The sequence below is a fragment of the Pan paniscus genome, chromosome 4, assembly GCF_029289425.2.
Source record: "Pan paniscus chromosome 4, NHGRI_mPanPan1-v2.0_pri, whole genome shotgun sequence".
Classification (NCBI taxonomy): Eukaryota; Metazoa; Chordata; class Mammalia; order Primates; family Hominidae; genus Pan; species Pan paniscus.
Window position 1 is genome coordinate 167564737 of NC_073253.2, and position 22573 is coordinate 167587309.

The 22573-nt window shown below is 49.6% G+C and overlaps 1 protein-coding gene across 3 annotated transcripts in view; it reads right to left on the minus strand.

Annotated features, from left to right (window-relative positions):
• SH3PXD2B (SH3 and PX domains 2B) overlaps nucleotides 1–22573 on the minus strand; it is a 129716-nt gene that overhangs the window by 98532 nt on the left and 8611 nt on the right. The gene's annotated exons all lie outside the window — the stretch shown is intronic.

Here is a 22573-nt window from a genome sequence, read left to right on the forward strand (position 1 = left end):
CTGTTAGAAGCCCTGGGGTTTCACAGGCAGTGTCCCTGTCCTCCATGAGGTGAGGGTTAGAAGGAGAGACAACGCATACATAAGTGAAGATGACTGACTCCTGGAATCCTCCTTCCCTACCTTCAGCTCACCCACTTGGATAAGTGGGGGGGGGGGGCCGCACATTCTCTATTCATGGTGATTGGTTGAAGGGAGAACATGTGACTTGAGCTGGGCCAATCACAGCCAGTAGGAGTCTGCCCTGGGACTTTTTTGGTTTGGTTTTTTTTTTTTGGAGAGGGAGTCTAGCTCTGTCACCCAGGCTGGAGTGCAGTGGCACAATCTCAGCTCACTGCCTCCCGGGTTCAAGAGATTCTCGTGCTTTAGCCTCCCGAGTAGCTAATTACAGGCGAGTGCTACCGTGCCTGGCTAATTTTTGTATTTTTGGTAGAGACGGGGTTTTGTCATGTTGCTCAGGCTGGTCTCGAACTCTTGACCTCAAGTGATCAGCCTATGTCGGCCTCCCAAAGTGTTGGGATTACATGCTTGAGCCACCGCGCCCGGCCCGCCCTGGGACTTTTGCTCCAACTCTGGAGAAAGCCAAGCTCTTCTCCTGAAGTTGACAGGCTGTCAGGATGTGGAGCTGCTGGGGGCTACCTATCCTCACTGGGGGTGCGGGGGAGCCTGCCTGAGAAAGGAGCCACCATCCCGATGCACAGTCTAAGCTTACATCCAGCTCTGCCTGAAGCTAAATTTATTCCTGGACTGTCCAGTTTCGTGGGCCAATAATTACGTCTTGGGCCACATCCACTGTCTTGAATAACTTTTGCAGCCAGTTCAAGTTGGGTTTCTGACCCACGTAATCCAGTCCAGGTTGATACCGGAAGGGGGCAGGAGAGAGATCTCTGACGCCTGGAGCCACCACAGTGTAACTGATGGTCATGTAGGATTTAGACAGCAGGAGAGGAAGGCAGTGGCTGTGGGTAGAGGGGAATGAGGGTAGAACAAAGACCAGCTCAGGGTGAAGCCACACTGTGCCTGGCAGCGGTTTCCACAGTGGTTTTAGCCAGAGTCTCTTTTCAAATGAGTTCTTAGGAGAACATTCACATTCCAAACAGAAAAAGATAGAACAACTTTAGGGGCTGGGGCCAGACACCAGTGTGAATATCATGGACTTATAGGAGAAGGTTCTTCAGGTGAGAAGAGACGAAAAATGTTAGGATAAATCAGGACAAGTTTGGAGGTGACCTTGAATGCCACGCTAAGGAGTTCACCTGGCATGGCCTCATCAAACCCAACACAGATTATATTTCAAAACATGGCAGAAATGGGGGAGCTTGGGCTCTAGAGTCAAGAAGCTCTGGACTTACACAATTTCCTAACTCCTGGAGCCTCAGCTTTCTTATCTGGTAAAATGGGGTCATCAAGCATACAGAGTTGTGATTAGCACAAGAGGAAAAGCTCTGAGCACCTTGCCAGGAAGACAGAAAAAGTTCATGAAACCTCAGCACCTTGCTCTCAGACCACCCAATGCCTACCCCATCCCTGCTCATAAAAACAGGCTCCTTTGACACCAAGGATTTGGGCATCCAGCCCACCCTTCTTCCTTGTTTGCGCTCCCCGTTCCTAGGTAACTCATGGAGCCAGGGAAGGGGCCACGGCATCCTTTAGGAGGTAAGAGTCAGTCATCATCTCAGAAAGGCGGCTTTGTGATGTGAAAAAACGCTCAACAGTCCTGATGTTTTACTTAACAAGAAGACTTCAAATCTGTTTCTTAGCTTTCCACCCTGCTTCACCAAGACTCCAGCATGGAGATTTTGAATGGTTTCCATTCAGTCATTCACTCTTCAACATCTATTAAGCACCGACTGCATGCCAGGCCCTCTGCTAGGGGTTGAGATACTATGGGGAGCAAGGCAGACCCAGACCCTGCCCTTGTTAAGTGGAGATGGGCAATAAACCAGCAAACCTGCCAACATGCTGGGCAGGACCTCGAAGTCTGCATGAGGGTGGTAGGTGGGGGGGCTGGCTACTTGGATAAGGGGGCCTTGGAAGGGAAGCCTATCTGAGGAGGCAACCTTTGAACTGAGATCTGAAGGGTGAGGAGCTGGTTGAGAGCTGAGGAAAGGGTGTACAGGGAAAAAGAAAAGTGGGAACGAAGATGTGGCAGCAGGAAAATGCTTGCCTGTGTGAGGAACAGGAGAGTATGACAGCCGACAGTGCTGCGGGAGGAAGGGGCTGAGCGGGGGAGGAGGCAGCAGCTGATGATGAGGGGCTTGCAGGCCACAGAGAAGCGTCTGGATTTCATTCTATTGAAGAGCTTGAAGGGGTTGGGGAGGTGTGCGACAGGATCCAGGGTACGTGTTTAAAAATATCCATAGGTATCCCTCCAGCTGCTGTGTGGAAACGGCTTGAAGAGGGGCAGGGACACCAGTAAGGCATCTTTTGCACCACTGACAGGAAGTTAGAGCTGGAGCGGACCAAAGAATGCAGCTCATTGAAGGGCTGCACCTGCCAAATGGGTAAACTGAGGGTCAGAAAGGGAAAATACTGTACCAAAGGTCCCCACCACTGGGGATGCTTAAGCTGGGTTTGAATGACTGTCAAGGACAATGCCAACGGGGATTAAAAAACAAGGAAAAATTGTCAAAGAATGGATTTTTTTTCTTAAAACCAATAAAAAGCACACTCCCATAAATGGAAAAAAAAAATTCTGCTTACACAATTCATCCTTGATCTCTTGTTTACAATTTTTAAAGTTCTGAACATACAGTACAAGGACTCTGCAGCAAGCCTAATTGGTTTATTGGAATCAACCCCTGAACACAACGTGATGTCTGCATTTTTAGGCAGAGACCTAATTTTTTAACGAGAGCTGCCCTAGCGTAGGGCTTTGTCCCCATCCTGGGTTTGGGGGCTGGTGAGAGAGCACACACCCTGGGTCACAGAGCCAGCTCTGCTGCTAGAGAAACTCACAAGGCATTCACCTCTCTGGCCACCCACCCTTCTCTCTAAAACGAGGACAATAATCTCCCTTGAGGGGTAAGCCACAATAGCTAACGGAGATGGGGCCAACACCTGGCACGCACTAGGAGTGCAACGTTGAGCTTCCCTCACAGTGGTCATCCCATCCATGTTCCTGCTTGTCTAGTACCTTCCCCTCCTTTTGGTAACAGAATCCTGATTTCCCATGAGGAATCCCTCCTCTGGTCTTCATGAGGGGAGTGGGCATGTCTCCCTCCCAGGCCCAGCCAACCACAGCCCTGCTGATGAATGAAGGCTCAGGGATGGGCACAAGACGGATGAGACCCAATTCCAGGACTTTTGATGGCACTCTCAGGGAACAGACCATTTTGCCCACTCAGTGGCTGCTGGGAGAACCTACACCAGGAATTTCCCATGGAAAGCGCCTGTCACACAGAAGAAAGCAGAGCCAGAGGGAGAGAGGAGGGCTCAGACCCCGTGGCAACATTTGAACCCCTGGATCCAGCCTGAATCCGGGACATTTCCCAGATGCAAGACAAAACAGTCCTTTTCTTGTTCACACCAGTTTGATTTGGTGTCTGTTACTTGCAACCAGTGCAATCCTAACACACTAGACATTTCCTTTTTTACATCCCCAACCCAGGTAATACTTAGTGGCTTGGTGCTAAGGAATTAAAGACTTCCTCATAGTGGTAGTATTCACAAGAGGCCAAAGATGGAAACAACCCAAGTGTCCATTGATGGATGCATGCATAAAGAAAATGTGGTTTAGACATAAAATGGGACATCATTCAGCTCTAAAAAGAGAAAATTCTGACACATGCTACCCTATGAATGAACCTTGAGGATATTAGGCTATGTGAAATAAGCCGGTCACAATAGAACAAATACTGTATGATTACAGGAGGTACCTGGAGTAGTTAAATTTATAGATACAGAAAGGAGGATGGTGGTTTCCAGAATGGGTAGAATGGGGAGTGGTTATTTTTCATTTTTCTGAGATGAGGTCTCGCTCTGTCACCCAGGGTGGAGTATGGTGGTGTGATCATAGCTCACTGCAACTTCAAATTCCTGGACTCAAGCAATCCTCCCACCTCAGCCTCCGAAGTAGCTGGGACTACAGGCATGTGCCATTATGCCTGGTTAATTTTATTATTATTATTTTTTGTAGAGACAGGGTCTTGCTTTGTTGCCTAGGCAGTTATCGAACTCCTGGCTCAAGTGATCTTCCCGCCTCAGTATCTCAAATTATTGGGATTACAGCCGTGAGCCACCGTGCCTGGCTGGGAGTTGTTGTTTAATGGGTGCAGAGTTTCAGTCTAGGGAGATGAAAAAAGTTCTGGCGATGGATGGTGGTGATGGTTGCTAGGAAATGGCTGAAATGTTAAGTTTTATGTTGTGTGTGTTACCACGATTTTTTTTTTTTTTTTTTGAGATGGAGTCTTGCCCTGTCACCCAGGCTGGAGTGCAGTGGGGTGATCTCGGCTCACCGCAACCTCTGCCTCCCGGGTTCAAGCAATTCTCTGCCTCAGCCTCCCGAGCAGCTGGGATTACAGGCGCCTGCCACCATGCTCGGCTAATTTTTTGTATTTTTAGTAGAGACGGGGTTTCACTATCTTGGCCAGGCTGGTCTCGAACTCCTGACCTCGTGATCCACCCACCTCGGCCTCCCAAAGTGCTGGGATTACAGGCATGAGCCACCGCACCCGGCCAAAGAAACAATTTTTTAAAGCAGATTTCCTGCAGAGATTTACATACTGCATGTCATGTGCCCTGGAAATGACACTAAAACTTTCTCCATGGCACAGCCTTCAAAACATGAGCTGCACATCTGAGAAACAACTTCTATGCAGAATACATTTCTTGAAGTCTTGCTTGTAAGGAAACAACCAACCAGATTACAAGATGGACAAAACTTAAAGAGACACTTCATCCAAGAGGACATATGGAGGGCAAGGAAGCACATGAAATATGGTCACTGCCACTAGCGAGGCAAAGTGAAACCAGGAGGAGATGCCACTACTCATCTATCGGAATGGCTACGATTAAAAAATAGCGACAATAACAAGTGCTGATGAAAATGCACGGCAACTGGAACCCTCATGCATTGCTGGTGGGGAAGCAAAATGCCACAGCCACTCTGGGAAGATCCTCAGTGGGTGCTGAACCACCGGGTGAAAGGCTGTTGAACAGGACACTCACACGGTGTCAAAGTATAACCCCATGATTACTTTCCCAGCCAGGGGAAAAATGTGTAACTCTACAACTTAACCAGGTGACCAAACCTAGCCTCATGGATAGAGGGACAATCCAGTTACTGTGTGGCCCTCGAGGTGATGCAATGTGAAGTATACACAATCTGCTGTTGGTATTGTTGCCAACAATGTTTAACTTGAGCTCAAGCTCTTGACCTAGGTTCTAATTTACAACAAATATAGGAGGCAGAAGAACAAGATAAATGACATCATAAGGAAGCAGACAGATCTGGAATGGGCAATGTTCTACAAGTCAACTAGCAGGGCACAGCTCAGATGCTACTGCCTCCAGAAAGCCCTCTGTGACTGCTCCCTGCCCACCAGTATGAGGTTGGGTGCCCCTGCTATAGGTCTCCTTAGCACCCACTTTCCCATCACAAAGCCAATGAATGCTTTACTGAAATTGCTCAAGTGTCTGATTTCCTGCTGGGTGCTAAGTTTCACGCGAGCAAGGACCTGGCCTGTCTTGTTAATGGACTGCTGTATGCCCAGCACTGGGCAGGGTGGAAAAATCTAGGCTTCGTGAATAAATGGGGAAGAAAATGAGATGCCAGGAGGCCAAGCCCTCACAGAGAGGAGCGCCTCTCCTCGGCAGGCCTTTGGTCTGTAGAAAGGGACCCTGGCCATGTTGCTGAGGTGGTCCTGCCCCCTTGCTTTTCCTCTCTGTCCCCTGTGCTGCTTCACCACAATCTGCAAACACCCCCGCCCCTTGGGAGCAACATGTTTTGGGGAGCAGCTGGGACTGCTTCCCTCTGCTCAAGGAACAAGGAAGCACAGAAACCACAACTGGGGTTAGAGAGTCACGGAGGTTTTCTTCTGTTCCCAGACGGGATTTGAGCCGGAATCATCCACCCTTTAAATCTCTTCTTACACAATCTCAGCAGCAGGGCCTGTGTGATCTAACCAAGTCCAGACTTTCCAACCTGATTGCAAACCCAGTTTCACCAGGAACAGAAGTCCCAGGTTTCCTCACTTCCTCTAAGTCAGCGAGAAGCCGAACTGGTGGTGAAGGGAGGGTGGGAGGAATTGGGGTGGGGTGTGCTGAGCCAGGATCCTTTTGCAGGTGGGTAGATGGCTGAACTTGGTCTCTTCCAAATCCCCGAGCCAGCAGGCCAGGCTAACACTTCCCATGTTTTCCCAGCAAGGGACGGAGGCTCAGAAGTACAGTGCCTACAGTTGCACAGCTATGACGTGCAGAGCAGGGACTCTAACCTAGGTCACCTCTAATCCTGCCATGCCATGCCCCAGCTTGGCTGCAGCTGGAGCGTGGGCCAGCAGGGAGATGTCTGCTCACCCTCCTAACTGTCAGAGTGACCAGTACATCATCCTACTGTTCTGCGAGGCTGTGGAGTTCTAGGGTCACAATGGCCTGGATTTATATCCTGCTTCCTTCACAACTAGCTTTGTGCTCTTGGGAAAGTGGCTTAACCCCCATGACTCAGTTTCCTCATTTGTAAAAAATGAGGTCTGCAATACTACTAACTGCAAAGTTGGGGCGAGGATGAAATGAGAACATGCATGTAGATTCTTTCGCTTGGTGCCTGGATATGGTAAATGTTCCATAAAGAGAAACTGTCAGCAGCAGCATCATTGTGAGCAGAGGGTCACAAAGGTGAAGGAACCCTTGTCCCTGCTCCTTCTCCCTACAAATGAACTTCCCACAGCCCGTCCCACCTCTCTCCATCCCACACCCATCTCCCTGGGCTCTGCCCTCTCCACCTGTCCTTTCTGTTCTCTGGGTCCCACAGGGGTGCAGGGGGATGGCCCCCATAGTCCTGGGAACACAGGCCCACCGTGCCTGAGCCTGGGGCACAGGTTTCCCAGCTGCCAGAGAGTCAGGGCTTTGTCCCTCCCCATGGGTGCCTGTGGGGAAGGCCCTGACACCCCCACCCACCCTGGGCCTCAGTCTGAATGGAAGGGAGCCATTATCTGACCCAAATGCCAACTGCCACACACTTGAGAGCCTGACTGGCGCCCGGGCTTCATCTTTCCTGGCTTTCCTCCTCCACTTACGGTTGAGAACTGTCCCAGGTCAGCCCGACCTTGCCAGGAGCTGACATTGAGAGGAAGAGTGACACTGCTCATGGATGGTGTTAGGTGTTTTGTGGCCTGGGCCAGAATAACCCTCTTCCTCTGAGGACCAACCTGTGCCAGGGCCTCTAAAAGCCACTTTTCTTAAACTTGACCACTTTGAAAAGGCAGGAAAGAAAACCAAATCCCTGGCCAACGCCCCACTTGAGAAGTAACCACCTGTTCTTTCTTTCTTTTTTTTTTTTTTTGAGATGGAGTCTTGTTCTGTCACTCAGGCTGGAGTGCAGTGGTGCGATCTCGGCTCAACGCAACCTCCACATCCCAGGTTCAAGCGATTCTCATTCTTCAGCCTCCCAAGTAGCTGGGATTACAGGCGCCCATCACCACTCCTGGCTAATTTTTGTATTTTTAATAGAGACGGGGTTTCACCATGTTCCCAAGGCTGGTCTCGAACTTCTGGTCTCAGGTGACCCACCCGCCTCGGCCTCCCAAAGTGCTGGGATTACAGGCGTGAGCCACCGCGCCCAGGCTGTAACCACCTGTTCTGCCTAACCCCCATGGCCACAACTGACTGGCTCATGGACACCGTCACGTGATCCAAGCCCGGCCAATCAGGTTCTTTCTTTCTCAGAAATCTGGGATCAGCCCTGAGCATGCCAGCTCCATCCAGAAGAGCTGCAACCCGGAGCCGTGCTCCAAACACTAGGTCTGCAGAGAGGATAAGTGAAGGAGAGGTGTGGGGAGAAGAGCGACGGGGAGAGCCTGGCTTGGCTTCGGGCAGTACTCCAGTTCCCGCTTCCCAGGCCTGCCCGCCCACCGGAGGCTACTATGACGCACAACAGGGGCCTGGGCCTTTCAGCTAATTCTCCTTTTGGCATGATGAGGGTTTTTGTGCAACTAAAACAATTCCATGAATTACAGGGGAAAAGTTCAGGCATTATCTTAGGTAAAAAGAACAAGCTAAAACAATGTAATCTCAATCTCAAAAAAATTCTGTAATTATATCAACTGTATATAAATGCGTGTGGGTGTTTATATACACAGACACCCATTGCACACACACACACACACAGTTGATGCTCATTGTTTGCGGTAGTTACGTTCTGTAAAGTCACTGAGAACACTGATTTAGCAAATACTCTAGGAGAAATACAGGGTTAGGGTCTTTCGAGCCTATGTTTTGTTTTTGTCAAGTGATCAATACATAACTTTGTTGCATGTGTGTTTCTCTTTAAAGATACCTTATTTAGGCCGGGCGCAGTGGCTCGTAATCCTAGATTACGCGTGTAGTCCTAGCACTTTGAGAGGCCAAGGTGAGCGGATCACCTGAGGTCAGGGGTTCGAGACCAGCCTGGCCAACATGGTGAAACCCCATCTCTACGAAAAATACAAACATCACCCAGGCGGGTGGGCGCCTGTAATCCCAGCTACTGGAGAGGCTGAGGCAGGAGAATCGCTTGAACCTGGGAGGTGGAGGTTGTAGTGAGCTGAGATTGTGCTACTGCCCTCCAGCCTGGACAACAGAGTGAGACTGCGTCTCAAACAAACAAACAAAGAAATAAACAACCTTATTTAATATGCATAGTTAATTCATCAATGCTGAACTCACAGTCAACAGCACTGCAACTCGTGCCTGAATGAAGCGTCTCCATAGGCACATCACAGCCATCTTGCGTTTAGGCTCACCAGACAGCATGTTAGCACAGCATTTGTGGGCCATACTAAACAGCAAAATCAACAAAAAGCACAAAAATGTACAAATGCAGCACTCATAGACTAGGACAAGGATTCTTGTTAAGAGTATGGGAGCTGAAATGAGGGGGGAGTGTTGCTCATTCAATCTCAGCTGGGAACGTGCATGTTGGGTGACTCAAATTTTTCACCGCTCTGCACGTGCCCATGTCCGAAAATGCCCACAAAAGTGCTTCGAGTATCGCTTTTGAGTTACAAATAAATTTTAGCAAGTAGGCAAATTTGCAAACACGAAATCTATGAATAATGAGGATTGACTGGCTGGGTGCGGTCTGCCTGTAATCCCAGCATTTTGGGAGGCCGAGGCAGATGGATCACCTGAGGTTAGGAGTTCAAGACCAGCCTGGCTGGTGAACCTCCGTTTCTACTAATAATACAAAAATTAGCCAGGCATGGTGGTGCATGCCTGTAATTCCAGCTACGCGGGAGGCTGAGGGAGAAGAATCACTTGAATCTGGGAGGCGGAGATTGTAGTGAGCTGAGATTGTGCTTTGCACTCCAGCCTGGTCAACAAGAGCGAAACTCTGTCTCAAAAAAAAGGGGGGGGGGGAAGAATTGACTGTACCATATCTAAATGTATGTGCGTTTATGTGTCTGTACACACACACACACACACACACACACACAGTTACGCACCACCTAACATTTTCCAATGACAGACCACATATACAACAGTGGTTCCGTAAGATTATAACACGGTATTTTTACAAAACCTTTTCTATGTAACACAATGGCGAGTATTTGTATATTCTACTCAAATACTCACCATTGTGTTACAATTGCCTACAGTATTCAGTACAGTAACACAGTGTACAGGTTTGTAGCCCAGGAGCCGTGAGCTATACCACAGAGCCTAGGTGTGTAGTAGACTATACCATCTAGGTTTGTGTAAGTACGCACTGTGATATTCACGTGATGAAACTGCCTAGCAACACATTTCTCAGAACTATCCCTGTCGTTAAATGACACATGACCATGCATATATATGTCAGTGGTTCGCTTTGGGGTGGTATGAATATGGGTGACTTTAAAAATTCTGTTCCTGATGCTTGTATATTCCAGATTTTTTACACTTTATTTTCTTTTACAATCAGAAAAAAAGATGTCACTTTCTAGGAGCACTGAAAGAAACCTGTCTGTGGGGCACTTTCTTGTCTTGAACCTCAGGCCAGCATCTTCTCCGTTACCCTGGCTCAGTCCTAGGGCCACCAAGGAGCCCCTGCCGGGTGCCAGCCCAGCCGATGGCACAGGGATGCCCAGAGTGGGGGTGGCAGGATACTGGCTCACCGGCCGGGAAGCCAGCAGATGGGCCCCAACCCAGAACTTACTATGGGAGTGAGGTTAAGTCCTTGACCTCTTACAGCCTCTCTGTTATCTGAAAAATAGAGATAAGGTCCATCCTACCTTGCAAGCTAAGCTCTCCAGAAATGGAGAGATCTCTAGAAAGGAATCCATGTTGGTTGGTTGGAATCTCTGCTCATGGTGGGACTTGAGGGCAAATGTTCATTGAATGTTGCCCAACCTTTCACCTCCTCGCGGGGTCTAACTCCAGTCTAAGGGGATGGGGACTCCCAGTGTCCAGAGGGCCCCCATTAAGCATGCAAGAATTTGGGCACCATTCCCAAGCAGTAACAGCCAAGGGGTCAGCTCTTCCATGAATAAAGTGCTAACATTCAATAGCAGAGTAGACTAACTACAGTTAACAACAGTGTATTGTGTATTTCAAAATAGCTAGAAGAGAGGACTTGAAATGCTCTCAACACATAGAAATGACAAATATTTGAGGGGACGGATACCCCAAATGCCCTGACTTGATCGTTACACACTCTATGCATGCAACAAAATGTCATAAATGTCCCATGAAAATGGACAAGTATTATGTATCAATAAAATGTAAAAAGATTTAAGCCAGTATCAAGCTTAGAGGCTCTTGACAAACAACAGGGCCAGGCTATAAACAGGCCAAGATACCTCTGCAAGCCCCCGGCACCCCTGGGTTAGCTGACATCCTTATCCTTGCCGACCCACTGGCCCAGATCTCTGCAAGGGGCTGTAGCTCTTAGAAAGGCCCCAGAACTCCATCGATACGCTGTCCCCAGGGTCGGATGATGTGAAACAGCTGCCGCCCTGCTTCCCCTGCCTCCGGAGCTCTGTGAGCTCCCAAGTGTTCACCATGTGAACTGGAAAACAAGGTAAAAAGTTTTTGCCCTGCTAGTAAAATGTCTGAGGCATGGGGGAACGCCCTCCAGTCTTACTTTCCTTTGCAAATCTATTTGGTGGGGTTTTTAGGGTTGTCAAAGAATCCAGCTGAAATTCCTGGCTGGCATTAATTACAAGGGCTGGGGCTGCCACACTGGTCCCATGACAAAGTTATTACATTTTGGTCCTGGGATGCAGTGGCCAATGGTTTTTTTTTTTTTTTTTTTCAGACAGAGTCTCGCTCTCTTGCCCAGGATGGAGTGCAGTGGCACGATCTCGGCTCATTGCAACCTCCACCTCCCAGGTTCAAGTGATTCTCATGCCTCAGTCTCCCAAGTAGCTGGGATTACAGGCATGCACCACCATGCCCAGCTAATTTTTTGTATTTTTAGTAGAGATGGGGTTTCGCCATGTTGCTCAGGCTGGTCTCAAACTTCTGAGCTCAGGCAATTCACCCTCCTTGGCTTCCCAAAGTGCTGGGATTACAGACGTGAGCCACCACACACAGCAGGTCTCCTTTCTTAAAGAAGGAACAGAAGACCTCAGAACAGGCGACACTAGCCAGGAAGAACTTTAACACATTGATTTTTCTCTTTCTTTTGAATTTCATTTCCTTCTATTTTTAGCAAGTGCTACGACTGGTTTTCCCCAGGTATAGCAGACAGCTAAAATTCCCATTTAAAAGTAATTTAAGTAAAAATGTGAGTCAATTTGAAGAATACTGTATTAGGAATATATACTGTAGGGAGTTTGTGGATATGTCGAAAATTATGATGGTGCTGGTAAGATTGAGAATGAGGATCGTCCTGTGTTAGTGGAATTCCTTGCCATTCTCACTGTATCTGGAGGTATTTGTTTGTTTGTTTGTTTGAGACAGGGTCTTGCTCCCTCTGTCATCCAGGTTGGAGTACAGTGGTGTAATCACAGCAGCCTTGAATTCCCAGGCTCAAACAATTCTCCAGCCTCAGCCTCCCGAGTAGGTGGAATTACAGGCATGCACCACCATGCCTGGCTAATAAACAAATTTTTTTGTAGAGATTGGATCTCAGTAAGCTGACCAGCATGGTCTGGAACTCCTGGCCTCAAGCGATCTACCTGCCTCAGCCTCCCAAAGTGCTGGAATTGTAGGTGCGGGCCATCACGCGCAGCCAAGTTTTGTTTTTTTATAGATCAACAGCTATAACCTTTCTGAAGTCAGAGCCCTCTCCTGGCTCTGCAAGCCTGGTGGATAGCCAGGAACAAATTGGGTGACTGAAGACAACATCTCAAGAGAAGGCACAAATGGGGCCGGGGCTGTTTCCTTGCAGGGGCTGTGAGAAAGCAGCATCCGCGAGACAGAACTCTGTGGTCCATTAGCAATGTCTGCCAGGGGCAGGAGCTGAGGGCTAATGAGATGGGCGCTACCTACTTGGCATCCCTGGTCTAGATCAATCCCTCCATTTTACAAATGAAGATAGGGAGGTGCTGGCCAAGAGGTGCAGTGACTTGCTTAGGGTTACACTCTCAGCTATGGACTCTTTCTGCTTCCATGACAGTGTCTGAATTTCCTTGCAGGTTCCTTGTGCCCCTATGGGCCTCTCACATAAGAGACTTGCCCAGAGAGCTTTAATCTGGAGGGCTCTTAGAAGTGACTCAGGCCAGCAGTGAAACTGGCCTCCAAGAAGCCCCAGGATCCTGGAGAGGCCCCGTGGGTGGGCTTTTGGGTCATCCACCCCAGTTTCCATAGCGCAGTGCCACTTTTGGCTCTTCTGTGTATGCTTCAGGGTATAACCCAGCAGCCTGCAGCCAAATCACCACCAGAACTGCCTCTATACAGGGCCCAGGCTCCTTCACCGGCCACAGCCCTATTCTGCCTGCTTCAGGCAGACAACAAAGGGTTCCAGGCCTTTAAAACATTTGAAAACCCTCTTCTAGACTATCCTTTGTTCTATAGTTAGGGATATGAGGCCAGAGGGGAAAGGGACTTGCCCAAGGCCCTGTAGCCAGCAGGGAGGAAAGCTGGAACCAGAAGCCAGGGCTACCATCGGGAGGTGCTGAGAATGCGGGCCCTCTGCTCCAGACTGCTGTTTCTCATACCTACGAAACAGTAGAAGCCTGTGGAGATGAAGGGAGCAAATATGCTGTCTCTCATGCAGTGCACGGAGGGGCTAGGGCTTCCGCTCACAGGCTACACAGCTTCTGCAGCGGGTCATCAGGCTGTGATTGCTAAAGCCGTTCTGCTCTACAGCCAGAGCAAGCTTAAATGCCAAAGCACATGCAGCTCTGGGCTCGAGGAGTAGTGCTGGCTTCAAGATCCAGGTGAATTCATTTCCTGTAGAGAAGGGTTCAGGACTATGTCCGAGGGTCCGTAGGAATCCACAGACCCCAGTTTCAGAAGGCAGCTAGCTGTAAGAAGGGGGTTGGATTCCCTCCATCAAGCTCCCACACTGGCTGGGTTCCCAGGTGGCAGATCCTGGAAAGAGCTTGGGAGTTAGTGACTGGCTGGGTTGCAGATGGCTTGCTCTGGGAATATGCTGTCTTGGTCACACAGGCCCAAGGGGGATAAGTATGGTCCTCGTGGGTGCTGGGGAAGGGAAAGCAACAAGGGCAAGGGAGAGATGGAGAGCGAGGAGAGGGCAGGGCGGTCGGATGGAGCTCCACGGGCTTGACTAATGGGAAACCTGACTCTGCCATGCTTCGTGGAGACCCTGGGTTCCCTTTGGTTCTGATCTGTTGACTGTCCCCAGCTTTGTGTCCAACATCTGGCCTATACAGGTCAGCACCTCCAACCTCTTTTTGGAACTGCAGCACCCAAAGTTTGTTTGATTTCCCAACACCCCAGGGCAGCATCACCACCAGAAGTGCTGAAGGGGGAGAGGAGGAAACCGAGGCACAGAGCCATGCTGCGCCTGAAGTCGAGAGGCTGGGAAGTGGGTGACGTGAGATCCAATCCCAGCTCTGCCAGCCTCCAAAGCCTCTTCACTTTCTTCTCCCAGCATCCCAAGGCCTTGGGTCTCCTGGCCCCAGGCCAGAGCTTTCCGGTCCCCACGTCAGCGCCAGGAATCACCAAGCTCAGGCTCTGCAGCAAGTGACACACTGGAGGTGGCAGGCTGCCAATATTTTTTTCCCCCAATTTTTTCAATTAAGTGAATGCTTGGATTAGGGCCAAAATACAAGTGCTTGTGGTGTCTTGCGTCAGATGAGACGCTTAGGGCTGTGTTCCTACTGCACTCTGTCCACAGGGCACGCAGCGAAGGCTCAGGTGGCTGGTTGAGCTGAGGGCTCTGCTTATCCCTGTGTGCAGAGGTGTGCCAAATGGGGAAATGGCGGCAGGAGTAGGGGGAGAGGAGTAGCCTCCAAAGTGGGAATCTGATCTCTCTCCCCCTGCCTCAAACTCTTCAGCTCATTCATTCATTCATTTGGCATATACACAGAGACCTACTGTGCACCAAGCTCTGCTCGAAGGGCCTCAATCGAGAAAGAAAACACACCACACAGGCACAACGTGGGGCTTAGGGGCCTCTGCAGTCTGCCCCTCCTCTGCTCCAGCCTGGCTGGCTTTCTCTTGCCTGCAGGACTCAATGCCTGCCACTGCCTCTGGCGGGAACATTTCCTCTCCCTGCCCTGCTCAGCTCCTCTTCATTTCTCCAGCATCAGCCTAGAAGTCACCTCTCCTTGGAAGCCTTCCTGGACACCCCAAGTCTCAGTCTAGCTCCCACTCTCTGAGTTCCCACAGGGCTAGGGCCACCCTCTCTCAGAACCTGTTCCTCTAGGGGTGCTGGTCTCTTTGCATTACTGCACCCCCACTGCCCTGGGGGCCCTTGGGGCAGGGCCGGGTTTGTCTATTCACCATGGTCCCCCCAGTGCCTGGCGACAATGAGCTCTCAGGAAATGCCCGGTAAAAGAGACAAAAAGCCGAAACAGGGCCACACAGTCAAAAACCAAGGTGACCTCACTCAAGGCTCTCTGTGTCCAGAGAGTAACAATGCTCGTGAAATAGCTGAATGAACAGCTCTATTGCCAAGGGTACCAGAAACAGTGCTGGCTTTGTCACAGAGGGAATGCAGGCATGGGACCCAACCCAAAAAGGGAAGTCCACGTTCCACCCCAGAGTTTCTCTGAAGAGGTAATGGCAAAAAACAGAATACCCAGGAGTGATTTAAACTCCAGGGGGAATGCCTCATCCCATTGTATGTCAGAGACAGTAAAGCTGAGGGAATTCTTTGAGGTGTTGGAATTGTTCTGTAGTGGAGGTTACAGGAACCTGCACACCATAACATGCTACACCAAAAAACAAAATTTTACTGCGTTACACCACAAAAGGGAATTTTACAGCATCCACGTAAAGTAAAAAATTAAAAATAACAATCATGCTTTAATGTCATTAAAAAAAAAAAAAAAAGATGGCAGGGCGTGGTGGTTCATGCCTGTAATCCCAGCACTTTGGGAGGCCAAGGCGGGCAGATCACCTGAGGTCGGGAGTTCGAGACCAGCTGACCAATGTGGTGAAACCCCATCTCTACTAAAAATACAAAAATTAGCCGGCCTGTGGTGGTGCGCACCTGTAGTCCCAGCTACTCAGGAGGCTGAGGCAGGAGAATCGCTTGAACCCTGGAGGTGGAGGCTGCAGTGAGGCAAGATCACGCCACTGCACTCCAGCCTGGGCCACAGAAACAGAAAAAACAGAAAAAAAAAAAAAAAAAAAAAAAACAACCCCAAAAAAACCACAGGCATCAGCTTTAGAATACCTGACTATGAATCTTGCCTCTATAGCCTGATGCTGCTGTGACTTTGCAAATCACCTCACAGCTCTGAGCTTCCATTTCTTCACACCTGGAAAATGGAGAGAACAGTACCTACTTTATAGGGTTGGCTGAGGGCTAAAGGCGCTAATGCATGTCAGGTGCTTGGCACACCATCTGGTCACAGACAGCTTCCAGGGCCATCACTAATAACCCATTAAGGAGATTAGACACTGGAGGCCCCAACCAACTGAGTAGCCATCTTCCTTGGGCCAACTCAAATATTGCAAAGTAAGATATGTTAAGAGGAAAAGTCGGGAATGTCAAGCTGTAAAAACCAGGTATGTGTGTGTGCGCGTGCGCACGCGCGCACACACACACACACACACACACACACACACACACAGAGCTGCCCACCCTCTGGGCTCCCCTAACTCATGGAATCTTATCCAGCGGCATGGGCAGCAGGAACTATTTCCAGGGTTGGCCAGGCCAGGCATCTCCACTCTTGCCGACTGAGACACTGGGCTGGTGGAAACACTCGCTGCTCCAGGCGTGCAGCTCCAGCCCAGGCCTCTGGCTGCCAGCTCACGCACTGCTACTCGCACACATCTGGCCCGAGGCGGCGTGGGGAACTTTCCAATGGCAAGCAGAGGTGCTGGCAGCTGGAGCCCAGGCTCAGCCGGAACCAACCTGAAGGCTGGCTTTCTAGGAAAGTCTCCAGGGCAAGCACTTAGGGCTTGTTGAGATCTCCAAGGCTGCCAGGCCTCAGAGGAGCCTGGGCAATGAAGGAAACAGACCTGGGTGAAAGATTTCAAGTGAGGGCCTCTCTCGTGTTGACAGAGCTGTCCAGAGTGAATGGAGCCGCCAACAAGAGCACCCACTATGCGCAAGGCAGTAGCATCAAAGCTGTCTTCAAGGAGCACGCGGTCGAGATGGCAAAGTAGCAATCCTGCACGTCCTCCTACACAATCACCCGCCTGGGTTTCTGCCACCCCACCCCGCATCCCCCAGGTCTGACCTCCTGCCTCCAGCAGCCATTTTGGCCCTGCCTCGATGGGGCTGTGGGCAAGGGTGAGACCTGGGGATGCTGTGCCTGGATCAGGAGTCTAGGTGTCGGGACTTGCATTTAACAAGCGGGCAGGAGAGCTCAGGAAGAACACCCCCAAAGTGCAGAAGGAGAATTGACACATGTCATCCTCTCACCTTTCAGCCCCACAACCAAAGCCAAAAATGTCAGAGCAGAAAACTGCAGAAGTCAAGACAGTTCAAACCCGAGCTCCCACTTAGGGCTGGAAACTGGGGCTCCGACTGGCTGCATCATGGGGAATCTCAGTAGGGAGCCACCAGGTCCCGGGCCGGGGCGTCCTAGAGAATGTCCAGGGCTCTTCCAGCTGCGAGGCAAGGCCATGCCACACGCAAAAGGAAACCAAGTCTCAAGACAGCAATGGTGGAAGCGACAGACTCTGAACTGGACAGACCTGGGTTCAATCCCAACTACAAGACTTAAGTGGGGGTCCTAGAGAAGCTAGTTAGGAGGCTCAGTTTTCCCATCTGTAAAAGGGGGGTGCTAAGAACCTGTCTCTCGGGGGCTGCTGTGAAGTATAAATGGGATTGTGCCTGTAACACCCCTGGTACAGTGGTGGCTTATAACCCCCTTCCATGTAAGCAAGAGTGAGCTCCACAGGCCCAAATCAATCCTAAAACATTACGATGAACCAAGTGAAATTGCCATTTTTATAGGCTAAATATTGACAATTTCATATGGTTCAACCTAACAGCATCCCAGGGGCTAGAGGATCTCATTTGTGTCCACTGAACTAGACTAAGAGTTAGTACTCTTCACTTCAGTATCAGGCACAGCGATGACCCTCCTTCCCCCTCATTTAGAGACGAAGAAGATACTGAGGTTCTGAGAGGTTAAGTAACCTGGCCCAAATCATATAACTGGAAAGTGACAAAGCCAGGGTTTGTACTCGGGCCTGGCTGCCTCCAAAGCCTGCAGCTTAAACATGATGACACACTGACTGCCCGGCCTGGGGCCAGCAGGGCGTTATCACATGTGCTTCTGTCTCAGCACCAAGGACGTCAGTGGCCGTTGCCTTAGAATCATGGGACCTTGGGACTGCGAGGGTACAAGCAGTTAATGGCTTTGTTCAAGAAACACACTTGGGCTGGGCATTTATTCTAGGCCAGGCCCTGAAGAAAAAATGGGGGGGTTCACACCCTAGACGATGATGAACTCAGTGTGTACGTGTCATGATAGGATTGGTCCACTGGGGCCTCAACATCAAAGCTGGGTACCCTGGTGAGGTAACGGAAGGGTTGCCCAGAAACAGGCCAACTAGGCTGGTCTAGGATACCCTCTTGACAATGCCCCAACCGAATCCAGCCTCATCCTCCCTTCCCACTGAGCTTGGGGTCAGGACAAGGAGAAGAGAACTAGATAGGAATGTAAAGGGAGTATGCTCTCAGACCCTGGGGACAGCCACCTTTTAGGGGTGTCATAGGGGAGGAGAAGGGATTCCTCCATGAAATCACATGTGGTTTCTGAAGGCCAGATTCTGTGGGTACCCTTGGCCACTCCTGGACCCCTCCCTTGTTGGGCTCCTAATCTGCCAGAGACTAATCCCTGCCCCTGTCCCAATGTGAGCCCTGTGTGGACTTCTTTGCCATCCTACACTGTCCTCTCTCCTGCAGAGAAAACTTGGATAGTAAATAAAATGTAGACAGTTTACCGTAATCACTAACAACATTTAAGAGTCTAGAATGTGCTTAATGTGCTCTATCTTAGCAATCCTATGAGGTCACACTATCCTATCATTTCCGTTCTGCAGTGGAGAAAGGTAAGGCCCAAGGAGGCTGGGTAACTTGTTCAACCTAGGAATCAAACAGGCTGACTGCACGGTCAGAGGTCTTAAACACTGTCCATGTTTCCACCATCAGAGATGATGCTTTGGGCATGCGTCTTCTCAGACCCTTTTCCTATGCATAGAAATATTTTTCAAAATTATGATCACACTATATATATGATTTGGTTTTTTTCATTTGCATGAGATGGCGGTCATTTCTCCATTTCATCAAACATCCTTTGGACAAACCACTTTTAAAGATGCCTTTATAGTTCATTGTAAGGCTATATATATCATTTATTTAATCATGCCTCCAGTGATAAACATTTAGGCTACTTTGAACATTGTTTAAATTCCCATACTGCTGAATATCCAAATATATAAATCTTTGGGAGAAAACAGCTACAAATTTCAAGGAGTACATCCTTAATTAGGGTCTGTTTCTTAATATGTGGTCATTCCAGATGGCCCGTGTCACATCATTTGAGGTTGCTTACTCAAAATGCACATCACTAGTCAGATAAATGATGATGATGATGATGGTAAAGATAATAATAACAGGTAATTTATTCAGCACTTCTACATGCCAGGAAGGGCTCTAAACCCTCTACATGAATAATCCACAGTGGATACTCTTGTTAGCCTCATTTTGTAGAAGAGGAAACTGAAGCACGGAGAGGTTCAGTCACTGACTCAAGATCACACACGGCAGAGCCAGGTCCAACCCACGCCATCTGGCTCCCAAGTTCTACCTCTTCCACCCAGAGGGGTCTTTCATCTTTTTTTGGAGCCATGAATCTCTTTGGCATCTGAGGAAACCCACGGACCCCTTCTCAGAATGATTTAAAACGAGTAAAACACATAGATCCCAAATGAAACTAATGATACTGAATTACAGTTATCAAAATGTTTCAAAAAACAAAATTATGACTATATGTACATTTTTATTAAAACCACAAATAACAGAACCTCGTGGTGGGTCTAATGACACCGTAACTTGGAAATAGTCAGGAGTATAGATGCTCTCCAGGCATCCATGCAACGACTGTCAAGTAAGATGAAAATAAGGGAATCGCTATTGGTGACAAAGTCACATGTATTACTAGTATCACCGCGAGTTGCTGCCTTCATTCATCATAGAAGGCAATGCTAAATTTCAGTTGGAGGTTAGTGAAAATTAAGATGTAATTCTTCCCCTTCTACGTTCAAGGACCCTCTGAATTCCACCCATGTAAAGAACCCCACTGCTAGTCGGCTTTCCCAGCCCCTGAACACCCCTTTGCTTTTGAACCCAGCTGACAGTGCACCTCTCTGTCCCAGCAGGAATGGGTACTCCAGGCCCTGTCGCAGCCCTTATCCTATGGAGATGCATTCTGAACAGACGGTGACCTCTGTGAGGACAAGACTGTGCTTGGTCATCTTAGCCTCTCTCTGGCTCTGGGCCAGACCTGGCCCAGGGCAGACAATAAACCCACATCTGTGGAACTGACTGGAAGCCAACAGTGGCCTGAAGCCACAGGCTGCTGATTCACACCTTGGCTGAGGAGGAGGAAATGGTGACGCCAACGCGTGGGTTCTAGCTTTCTTTGCCAGCACAGCGGGCGGGGGGCCATGCAATTCTGCTTAATTAAACAAAACAGAAAATACCATGCTTATGTGCTTGAAGGCAACTTTTCCATTCAGGACGGAGGTGGGGGCTGGGAAAGTGACTATCCCCTTATTACCAGTCAGTGATAGGCAGGGGAGCCAAGAGTGATCCTGGCAAACTGCTTCACCTTTCTAAGCCTCAGTTTCCACATTTGTGAAATGGGCTAATAACAGCATCCATGTAGCAGACATGTATTGTTTTTGCCTGTCCAAGCTCCATGCCCCCTTCTCCCAGCAACAGCGCCCTGAATCTCCTTCCACAACTATCCCTCTCACTACCAGTGATTTCAGTGGGACCGTCGATCTTAATATCCCACTCACACCTGGCCCATAGGGTCAGGTAATCTGGCTGGGCCAGTAAGAGTCTCTCCTGGAACTGGACTCTTGAGCGGCTAAAAGGTCTGAAAATGGATGGATCAGCTGCCTGCCTGGTGATGTCCTAATACCTACTGGAGTTCCCACTCCCTGGATGGCTCCAGCTGCCCACGTTCTTTCCAAGACTGGGTGCTGAGCTTTCCCCCTGATTCTGACAGCCCCACCTTTCCAATACATTCTGTTTGGCTTAAGTTAGCCAGGTCTGTTTCTGTCACATGCAATCCCAGAATCCTGACTAATACTCCTTATCTCACAGAGCTGCTATGTGGATTCAAAGACATAAAGCATGAAAAGCCTTGAGCACATAGTAAGCACTTAGATAAATGATAGCTCTTCTATACTGTTAATAATAAAAAATTACTATTGAATCTTGAGAACAAAACAAATTTGGAGTTATTTAATTGCCCTGGAATTTCAGGATTACTACTGGCTTGCAGAGTCCCCTCTAATAACCTTCCCTCTCTCCCTCCATCTCCACTGTCTGCACATGGCTCATTTGGACAGGGGCTCCTGGGTCTGTCTGTGCTCTGCTCCCTGGATTCACCCATGAAGGGCTCTTCTACCCACCCTTCAAGCTGGGGAAGTGCTTCTGAGCACCAGCTCCTCCCGCTACTCCAGTGACTGCCTCTGGCCCCGAGCCCTGGCCTCAGCCTTCGTGTGCTGTACTGGAGCTATGGCCTTCCTGAGGGGGACCCATGCCTTCTCTCCTGTGGTTCTCAGGTCAGCCAGGAGCCCCCAGGTCCTTCTGGCCCCTCTACCCACAGAGCTTCATCTCCATTATTCAAACCTCTTCTGCTTTTTCAAACACGCCATGTGCCAGGGTTTCCATTTCTTTGCCCTCCTGTTCTCTCTACCTGTAACTCCTTCACCCTTGCCCACTTGGCAGCATCCCTCCCATGCTTTGTGACTGGCCTCGGGTCACCTCTGCAGTGCTGCCTTCCCCAGGACCAGGTCCCCCAGAAGCCCAGGGCACCTGTCTGCCTGTCAGGACACTGACCTTCTTGAGGTCTCAATTCCTGCTTTGTCTATCCACATGTCATCTCTGTCGCCCAGGCTGGAGTGCAGTGGCGCAAACACGGCTCACTGCAGCCTCCACCTCCTGGGCTCAAGCGATCTTCCTGCCTCAGCCTCTCAAGTAGCTGGGATTGCAGGCGAGAATCATCACACCCAGCTAATTTTGTGGATTTTTAGTAGAGATGAGGTCTCACTATGTTCCCCAGGCTGGTATTGAACTCCTGGGCTCAAGCGATCTTCTCGCCTCAGCCTCCCAAGATGCTGGGATTACAGGCGTGAACTCCCATGCCCAGCCCTTATAATGAAGGCTTCTTGGTGGTGGTTGCTGTTTTTCCAAAGTGGTAGCTCTGGCAGCTTTGCCAGTTAAAGAATAGGATGCCCGGTAAAATCTGAATCTCGGATAAACAACGAGTAATTGTTTCTCATAAAAATGTCCCAAATATTGCATGTTTATTTGAAACCGAAATTGAACTGGGCATTCTGCATTTTCATTTGCTAACTCTGGCCACCCTCAGCCCTGGGAAAGCCTGAGACAGGGCTGCAGAAGCAGGCAGGTGAGCTCTGCCCACAGCCCCTCCTCCCTTTACCACCTGAAGAAGACCCTGGGCTGAGAGTCATGCCCGCCTGCAGGTGTGCATCTGGGCCAGCAAATAAGGGAGGAGAAAGTCCTGCAGTTTGGAGAATGGGGCAGAGGCCGATGGCTTGTGGCGGAGCTCAGGTCCGCAGGCTTCTGCAGAGGCAGAGTCCGCAGCAGGCAGCCACA